Here is a 10073-nt window from a genome sequence, read left to right as displayed (position 1 = left end):
TTCTTGTCGGCTAAATTTCATGTCTGTAGCACATTATCTTCGTGGTGTAGCAATTTTAATGGCCAGTAGGGTACTAACTGTCCCATGACTTTTGTCACGTCAGTGTGTGGCAGCTGTACGTCATCTAATGGCTTCAGCTGCATCGGGCGTACACGAAGAAACTAGTGGAGTCTCCTACTCGTCACACTGAGATCATTATTGTTATCGTCACATTAACAACATGTCTACTGATGGATGACTAAATATTTGCCCAGTGCGCTACTTTAATTTTCTTAAGGAGGTCGTTAAGTACGTGAGACACCTGACACCCACACGGTCCACCAAGGAAAATAAAACGGAGTGAGCGAGAGGCGCGGTCCACGGCGTTAAGTGGTGCCTGCCGCCCCACCTGCTGGTCCGGCGCTGCCCGCCGCCGGCAAATTACGCCTCATTACGCTCCCCGACACCCCGGCGGGTAATTCGCCCCTCGCTGGCGCTTTTAATACTCGCCGCGTCCGTCTGGCAGCAAAGTAATTCCCAGCCGCGCCGCGGGCAGGCGGCATGCGCGTGTCCAACGCTTCTCGGAAAGCCGCCATTACGTGCGGTGTGCGCGCCTGGGAGGCGTCCGGCCGCCACATTACCCCGTAATGGCATCCACCGCTTGGCATCGCGGTATATACTGCCAGCGAACAGGTGGGGCGTGCGGGAGTTACGAGCTGACGCCGCCGTACAAGGACGAGAATTCACTGTTGCACGGGAGTAGAGTGAACTAGAAAAATGCACTTACCACGCCATGCCTTCGTCATTTAGATCAGCGCACATCGTATACATTTTTTCCAGACAGAAAAATCCGTCTCATAAGTATCTCATCAGAATCTTTAACGAGGAAACATATGAATACATCATGTAAGGTACACATACGTCACTAAAAGGCGCCCTATACTCTCCAACAACATCTCAATCTGGGGCGTCCGGTTCCCGTGGGCCCAAGCTACCAAGTAACTCGGGGTCTGGTTGGATAATAAACTTTTCTTCCACCGACACGACACCCATTAAGGGGTTAAAGTTGACAAAGGCATTGCACCCGCTCTTCTCCAGCCCAGAGCTGAATTTAGTCACCAAGCTCCGGCTGTATCACTCCGTTGTCGTACCCTGACTAACGTATGGTTTCTCTGCGTGGGCCACGATTAGTAAGTCCCGGATGCTGACGCTCCAGCGCCTACAGAATAAAGTTGTCAGGTGGAGTCTTCACGCCCCTCCACTCACCAGCATTGTCACTCTACAAGAGGAGACAAATACGGTCCTTCTCAAGACGACCATTCGGAGTGAGGCTCGCCAACTACACAGAAAAGTGGACGCCCTCTGTGACACGGTCGCAGGACTCCAAACCATCGGCACCACAGTTCCACGGTGCTGACTCCGACACTCCGTTCCGCTCGCCATCCTGGAGGACTCGGATTCGGGCTGTGACTGACGATAGGCCCAATGTGACCACGATTTCCTGTCCGTTTCCGTACAGTCACTAGCAGTGGCCTGTTCGAGTCCAACCATTTTTTTCTTTGACCATATAGTTGGCGCAATACTGCACCCCTCCTCTGTCCTTCCACAGTCGGAGGTTGGCACGGAATATAAAGCACCTTCAACGTGCTATGCTCGGCTGTTATTCAGCTGTTGCTTTGTGTCTCCTCTCACTTGTCCACCGAGACAGTTGGACCGGATCTGAACCGATAACGCTGTGTATTCTCTACTTGAGCCAGAGAGGGCGGAAATCTGTTTACCACCTAGGTACTCAACTGTATAGGGACGTCATATGTAATTTGAACGGGGGGTGAGGGGGAGGGGAGGGGAGGAAGGAAAGGAGTTATTGATGTCAACTGCATGAGCGGGACATTACGCGTAATTAGCAGCTGCGAATGCAAACGTATGTCGGACTGGAATTCTTACTAGGCAGATGCGTTAACCACTGTGCCATCCGGGACACATTGTTATCGCAACTGCGCGGACTATCTCAGCACGCCTCACGGGCGACCCAGATTCCCACCGAGCGCCACCTATCTGCTGTGCTTGTCCCTTTCCTCCATATTATCTATTCCGAGGTTCCCACAATAGGTCGAACGTACTTGCGCATCTGCGCTGAAGAAGGTGGATTAATTGCCCATGTCCGAAAGAAGAGAGACCACGCCTTCATATAATTTACAGGAATGACTTTCACACTGTGCGCTGCAGTATTTGTATTGTTAGTAGTGTTAGTATCATGACCTGCCGTTAAGCGCCGCTACTGGTACGGAAACGTAGGACAGAAACACTAGCATTAGTGTGAATTACTTTTGTAGCCAGCCAATATGGGTTTGGACAAGGTGAGCACGGATTAACTCGTAAAGCCGTTCTTTTTCAAAATAACAGCAATAATTTGCTGCTTTTCGAGAGAGGCGGAGTAGACCACTGCGGCTGCGGCGGGGATGGAGCCTCTCCGTCGTTTCTAGGCCACCGGTTAACATACAATTCAATACGTTTATACCATTTTTAGATTCAGAGAAACCTTTTCGCAATGTTGAATGCACTACAGTCTTTGAAATTCTTCAAGGCAGCAGAGATGAAATTTGTGAACAACTTATACGAACACCAAAGTTCAGCCATAATACACTGATGACCCACAACATTGTGGCCACTGCCCAGGGCCACTCTGAATGCGCGATCCGGTGCGGAGAGGAAGTAAGCCGAGCAAGGCGAACAGGGACTCATTCTGACGACGACGAATGAGGAAATCCACGGACATAAAAGACGTTGTCAAAGGGCAGATTCTCATCGTCTGCTGCGTGGTATCGAGCATCTCGGAAATGGTGAATCTCTTCGAGTATCTGTGCCATGTAAAGCACAAACTACTGATCGTCTACGAGTCATCTCAGAACGTCGAGGTCGAATACTTGCTCTCTCTGTACACAGTGGCCGGAGCAGTCTGTAACAGATGTGATTACAGAGCGCAATGCTTGTGCAGACGCATTTTGGTGCACACTGTTCAACGCACTTTGTTGACACGAGTTTGTGCTCCGTCTCTAATGACTTCGGACCTGCCCCGAGATGACTGGGTGTTTGTGTTGTCCTCTTCATTTCATCATCACTCCTGAATATGGCGAGTTTGGACTGAGCAAAGGTTGAGAATTTTTACGGGCGAGGATAACCGTGCAGTTGAGCGCCCCATAAAACAAACATCATCATCATCATCTAATGACTTAGTTGTCGACGGGGCGTTAAATCCTAATTTCCTTCTAATCCTCCAGTAAACGTTGGATTACAATGCAGCTGTTGGTTTCAGTTACCATTGTTCAAGTACGTCATGTCACCTGCTGTCCCACTACCGGAGATGGATTATCAGACTAAATCTCGGTAGTTAAGGAGGAGAAGACATGGGTCGTTCAGAAATGACACACAGGAACAATCATAAAGTATGACAACAGTTTCCTTGTACAACGTATTCTGGACAGGAGACACTATATTTGTACTTGGCAAGCTATCTTATGTTATGTGGGGGAGGGTACATGATGTACTACTGTCATTTCCATCCCCCTCCCTCCCTCCCTCCCTCCCCTCCCCTCTTACAGCCGCGAAAGGATCTCGGGAAGAACAGTTTTCGGTAAGCATCTGTCCGAGGCATTTGTGACTGTTAAACACAAAAAAGCACTCCGTCGTCAGTCCACGTGTGGCCTACCGGGACCATCCGACCGCCGTGTCATCCTCAGTGGAGGATGCGGGTAGGAGGGGCGTGAGGTCAGCACACCGATCTCGCGGTCGTTATGATTGTGTACTTGACCGAAGCCGCTACTAATCGGTCGAGTAGCTCCTCAATTGGCATCACGAGGCTGAGTGCATCCCGAAAAATGGCAACAGCACATGTCGTCCTGGATGGTCACCCATCCAAGTGCCGACCATGCCCGACAGCGCTTAACTTCGGTGATCTCACGGGAACCAGTGTATCCACTGCGGCGAGACCGTTGCCCGTGACTGTTAAACAAGGTTTTTTTCATATATTTATTTGTGCCCTTCAATACATTATATGTTACAAATTGAAAGGCATATCCAATGGCACACATACATGCAAGATTCTCATGGAATATTTACATTCGTTGAGCACATACACCTATATCATGACGAGTTCATCCGCCAAAAAGTGGTGTAAATATCTATACAGAGACACATCATCTGCTGCGAGTAGAAAGCTATGCACGAAGTACCAAACACTGCAGCAATTTGGTTGTCGCGTCGGGTCGCAGTGCGGAACCGAAAACTATGTGACCGATGTCCTCCTCCAGGTCAAAATCACATGGTTGGGAGTCAGTCAGCTGTAGCCGGTAGGGGTGCTGTAGTTCGAACCGTCCGTGGCTATGGCGTAGGCGGAACGTCGACGTCGCAAAGTTCCTGTGTGGTAGATACCAAGGGAGATTCATGGTCGTGCAGGGATACTTGTCGTAATGTCGTCCCGTTCGTTCGTACGACAGCGCCACTTACTGTTCGACAAGGTTCTGACCTATCGCCGTACGTCTTGCAGAAGGTCCTTATGAGGTCGATTATCATACGTCTTTCCTCTTAGCCAGAGAGACCACAGTTTTGTTGCTGTTGATGCCAAGGTGTTTCTTTACCCACAGCATGGCCATTTTCTTGGTGCGACCTTACTGTGCCGGGATAGAGTCTGGTTCACCAAGTATTTTTGGTCTTATTGACTACGTGATTCCACATGAACTGCAGACCTGATCGCGACTCTGTCACAGCAGTGACTGTATCTTTATCTAAACCGTCAGCACATTTGAGTCCCTCTAGTATTGCAGTGAACTCCGCTGTAAGTGCTGACGGTTCCGGAGTTGGAATCGGCCTCTGTTGTGTCTCTCTGTGTTAACCTCTTAGTGGCCGGTGTCAAGAATTGGCATCATACCAAAGCCAGGCCAATAAATGGGAAGTTAATTGTTTCTGAGTGACACTGAGGGTAGATGTAGACTCTGCACGTAGTTACTAACACCTCTGACATGTGCTTCCGTCTCCTAAGTGTTTCGGGCACCATACTTATAAAGCGATTTGCTGTTCGCCGCTTTGTTCTCGACACACACACACACACAAGAAATTGTAGCCACGTTTTGACTATTACAACTAAACACAGAAGTAAGTCCAGTTACAAAAATTATGTCTTTGTGATAGATATCATATCTATAACGTGACGTAAATCACATTTGGTTGTAATAAGCTGGTTGCATGTGGGAGTGAACTCGAGAACTCCGTTCGTGTAAAACATGCAACACTAGGCTTTCGGGATCTTCCGTGAGCGGATGGCAAGAGATGAAATCAAGCGAAGTGAAAGCAAAGATTTCGGTTGATTTGTGCCACTGAAATACTTCAGTGACCATTTCTAATCATTATTAATGTGTTACACGACATCAATAATTCATATAAACATATGGAAATTGTAATAAACTGTTAATGCCTTGAGGCTTTTATTTTAATATCGATGGTAACTTGAGGTTTTATGCATCACGAAATGCAAATGGAGATCATCAGATTAGAAAGAACGTGTACCATATGCGGCTAGCAGCTGTGACAGATTCAAAATTTTCCGAAATAAACAATGCAATTTACTACGGATCATATTCATAATAGTGGAGGCACTCCGCAAGCAGGGAAAAGACGTGGTAAATAAAAACAGAGATAGGCCTTCAGCGAGTACAGAGGGGGAACTACAATGAAAAAAACATGAGTGTCCAAGAAAACCGGTTTCAGTTAAGTACACCCGAGCTGATGTAATAGTTCATTGGCCTCATGGTACAGACACAAGCAAAGATGTAAAAGAACTAAGTTTTGAGGTCAGACAATATTCAAGTGCAGCAAGTGCAAAGTTCAAATGTGTCTAAACAAGAGAATAGACTGTTTCAGAAAATACCGTAAGTAAGGCAGTATTGTATTACAAATAATTATTTAAAATGTATGCCACCGTGTATTTTTTATATTTAGCCGCGTAATTCCTATCAGTGGATCATCAAAACCTTAAATAAAAATCCTTTATAAGTGAAGTGTTGTAAGTATTTAGTTTCACATATACCTGTTGTCGGGTATATGCGACATACCCAGTTCTACCTGATAGGTAAAACGTATCTCAGATTTGAACTTGTGGACTTCACTATTTGCTACAGAATATGATATTACATGTTTTTCTTTCAAATAGAAATTTATTCCCGTAATAAGTGTTTTGTATCCTGCCTGGAAGGCGGCGTGTAGGTCAGCTCCTGTAAACTGAAGGGTAGGCCGAATGTAGGAAGTGAGTAGGAGCAGGAAAAGGTGAAAATCTCTCAGTACTGCTCTTAGAAATGGTTTTGCTACATCACAATATTGACTGAATACATAACTTTGCACTGAGGTGCGAAGACTTAGACCCGTTGTAAGTAGTACATAGTCTCAACAGCAATCCAACACCCTCTGAAGTTGAAGTGATGTTCTAGGCCGTCTGCTCTTGATGAAATGGGATGAATCCGAAGCGATGCTCGTAGAGTTCCACAGCGCAGGCTACAGGGCGCTGTCGTCGGTGTCTCGTAGTGCCAACCTATGAACTTGCACCTACGCCGTGGCATCGTTGCTATATATACTACAAAGTGGTTCAAGCGTTGTTCTTGATGTTTGGTGGTATTTTGCCACTACGTTAGGTCGAAATAAGCAGTCAGAGAAACCCCGACACGTCCGGCGTTTCCCAGGACCCGAGCAGGCCAGGCCAGCCGCGGGTAATTACAGAGTTAGTGGGGGGGGGGGGGGGGAGGGGGGAGTGGAGGGAGGGAGCGGGGTCTGGGGCCTCCCTGGCTGTATTGACATACGGCGGGCCGCATCTGGGCCGATCTGTCTGGGACGGCCGCCCCCCGCGGCCGGCCGGAGACAAATGCCGGTCGCCCGCCGCCATCGCTCACCCTGATGCCTCCCATACATCATCAATATGTGGCGCGCGTGTGTGCGCGCTTGTGTGCGTCCCCGCGGTGACAGACTCAGCTGCGACCCTCCAGGCCGCTACGTCAGGACACAGCCGCGAGGCGCCGGCTTCACCAAGCACCGGGGCAGCGCTTCGCCGCAGAGGCTTCTAACGTCTACATACGTTCACTCAATGATATAAAACCTCAGGGAGAAACATGAACCAACTGACACGTAAAATGAACGGCAGGCTTTCATTTAGCGGAGAGAAGTCAAAGGGGATGTCCGGTGCTGGAAAGTCGATTTACACTGTAGCCTCGCTGCTGGCACACTACTGCTCTCTGCGCGTGTTTTAGAGTGATGTGTTATCATCGCTGGAGAAGTGGATTACTTCCGGCGATGTGATGCCAAAAAGATATTTTCCGCATCGTCTGGCAAAAGCAGCATTGCAACACTAGTTCGTTGTGTGGTTACTGGCAAGGGGATAGAAGAGGAAATGGAATATGTCCACAATGTAGGGACATCAGCTCAGAAATTACCCAGAGCACATTTTCAAGAAAGTTACAAATGTTGCAACAAATTTTTCACTTAATTTTGAATATTATTGTACCAGAAATAGTGTATGAACTTCTTATTCTATATAAATGCAATTTCTGTGAAACAGCGATTCATCTCCACCATTCTCGTACTGTTCCGAAAGTTCGCTGCATACCGTTTTTCTTGTTTCTTTGTGAGCCACTCTCAACATCCTGGGAACCCACCTGGCACAAACCTTTTTTAACGCCAACACTTTCAGTATTCTGCAAACACTTCCTTCCCCTATCCCAACTTAGCGTGACAATTCGTTCACTGTGATGCGCCTGTCAGCATTCACCAATTCGTTAACTCTCTGTACATTGTGTTGAGTGTGTGCTGTATGAGGCCTGCCGCTGCGAGAACAATCCTCAATATTGCCGTGCCCGCTTTCATCGCGTAACCTGCTTGCCCACCGACTAACTATACTGCGATCGACAGCAGCATCTCCATACACCTTTTTCAACCTCTCGTGGATGTTTCCCACTGTCTCGTTTCCACAAACACAGGAATTCTGTGACAGCACGTTGCTTCTGACGAACGTGAAGTGCAGCAGCCACCTTGAAGACATGCTGTGACGGCGCCACTCACGGGAACAGGTTGAACAAGTTTGAAAACAATTGGGAAGGATGTATCTACACACTGTAAAACATTCACACATGCAGAACGAAAACTGTATTTTTACAAAAATAGTGTGTATTACTTTTGGAGTGGCCCTAGTAGATGGCTACATTCCACACAAATACTTTTAGAAAACACTTCTGGACGCTTAAATCTATGCTCGACATTAACAAATTTCTCTTCTTCAGAAACGTTTTCTTGCCATTGCCAGTCTTTATTTTATATCCTGTCAACTTAGCCATCATCAGTTGCTTGCAAAACTCGTCTACTACATTTAGTGTCTTGTTCCCAAAGTAATTCCCTCAGCATCACCTGATTTAACTCGAATGCACTCCATTATCTTAATTTTGCTTTTGTCTTTGTTCATATTATAACCTCCTTTCAAGACACAGTCCATTCTGTTCAACTGCTCTTTCAAAGTATTTTGACGTCTCTGACAAAATTACAATGTCATCTTCAAACCTCAAAGTTTTTATTTCTTCTCCCTGACTTTAATTCCTACTTAAAATTTTTCTTTGCTTAACTGCTTCCTCAGTGTGCAGATTGAGTAACATCGGGGATAGGCTACAAGCTTGTCTCACTCCCTTCTCAACCACTGTATCCCTTTCATGCCCTTCGACTGTCATAACCACCGTCTGGTTTCTGTACAAGTTGCAAATAGCCTTTCGCTCCTATATTTTACCCTTGCCACCTTCATAATTTGATAGAGAGTATTCCAGTCAACTATGTCATAAGCTTTGTCATAATTTGATAGAGAGTATTCCAGTCAACTTTGTCATAAGTTTTGTCTAAGTCTACAAATGCTACAAAGGTTGGTTGGCCTTCCCTTAACCTATCTTCTAAGAACAGTCGTAGAGTCTGTAAGCCTCGCGTGTTCCTACATTTCTCCGAAACCCAAACTCGTCTTCCCCGAAGTCCGCTCCCACCAGTTTTTCCTTTCTTCTGTAATGAATCTGTTTTAGTATTTTGCAGCCATGACGTATTAAACTGATATTTCGATAATATTCACACCTATCGGTACCTGCTTTCTTTGGAATTGGAACTGTTATATTCTTCTTGAAGTCTAAGGGTATTTCGCCTATCTAATATATCTTAGTAACCTAATGAAAGAGCTTTGTTCATGGCTGGCTCTCCCAAGGCTATCAATAGTGCTAACGGAATGTGGTCTACTCCCGGAGTCTTGTTTCAACTTAAATGTTTCAGTGCTCTATCAAACCATTCTCGCAGTATCCTGTCTCCTATTTCATCTGCATCTACGCCCTCTTCCATTTCCATAATATTGCCCTCAGGTACATCGTCCTTGTATAGACCCTCTACATACTCCTTCCACCTTTCTGCTTTCCCTTCTTTGTTTAGGACTTGTTTTCCATCTGAGATCTTAGTATTCATACAGCCACTTCTCCAACTGCTTTTTTAACTTTCCCGTAGGCGGTATCTATCTTCCCCCAAATGATATATGCTTCTAACTACTTAAATCTGTCCTCTACCAACTCCTGCTTACTCACTTTACACTTCCTGCCAATCTAACTTTTTAGTAGTTTGTACTCCATTTCGCTTCCTTCAATTGCTACATTTTATATTTTCGCCTTTCGTAAATTAAATCCAATATCTCTTGCCTTCCCTGAAGTATTTATAATAAGTCTCGTCGTTTTAGCTATTTGATCCTCTGCTGCTTTCTAAATTTCTCAAGACTACCCATTATTCTACTACTGTATTCCTTTACCCTGTTCTAGTCGATCTTTCCCTAATGCTTCTTCTGAAACTTTCAACAACTTCGGTTCTTTCATTTTATCCAGGTCTCATCTTTGTAATGTCCCACATCTTTGCAATTTTCTTAAGTTTTAGTCTACAGTTCATAACCCATAAATATTGGGTAGAGTGCGCGTAAGCCCTAGAAATATCTTACAGTTTAAAATCTGGTTCCCAGATCTTTGTCTTTCCGTTATATAATCAAGCTCAAACCTTCCGGT

The 10073-nt window shown here is 46.0% G+C and overlaps 1 pseudogene; it reads right to left on the bottom strand.

Annotated features, from left to right (window-relative positions):
• Positions 1 to 3855: 3855 nt before the first annotated feature.
• On the bottom strand, positions 3856 to 3973 carry LOC126279779 (5S ribosomal RNA; annotated as a pseudogene).
• Between the last annotated feature and the right edge of the window lie 6100 nt (positions 3974 to 10073).

The sequence above is a fragment of the Schistocerca gregaria genome, chromosome 6, assembly GCF_023897955.1.
Source record: "Schistocerca gregaria isolate iqSchGreg1 chromosome 6, iqSchGreg1.2, whole genome shotgun sequence".
In the NCBI taxonomy this organism is placed as follows: Eukaryota; Metazoa; Arthropoda; class Insecta; order Orthoptera; family Acrididae; genus Schistocerca; species Schistocerca gregaria.
Note: the sequence above shows the minus strand (reverse complement) of the source record. Positions and strands in the feature narration are given on the sequence as shown.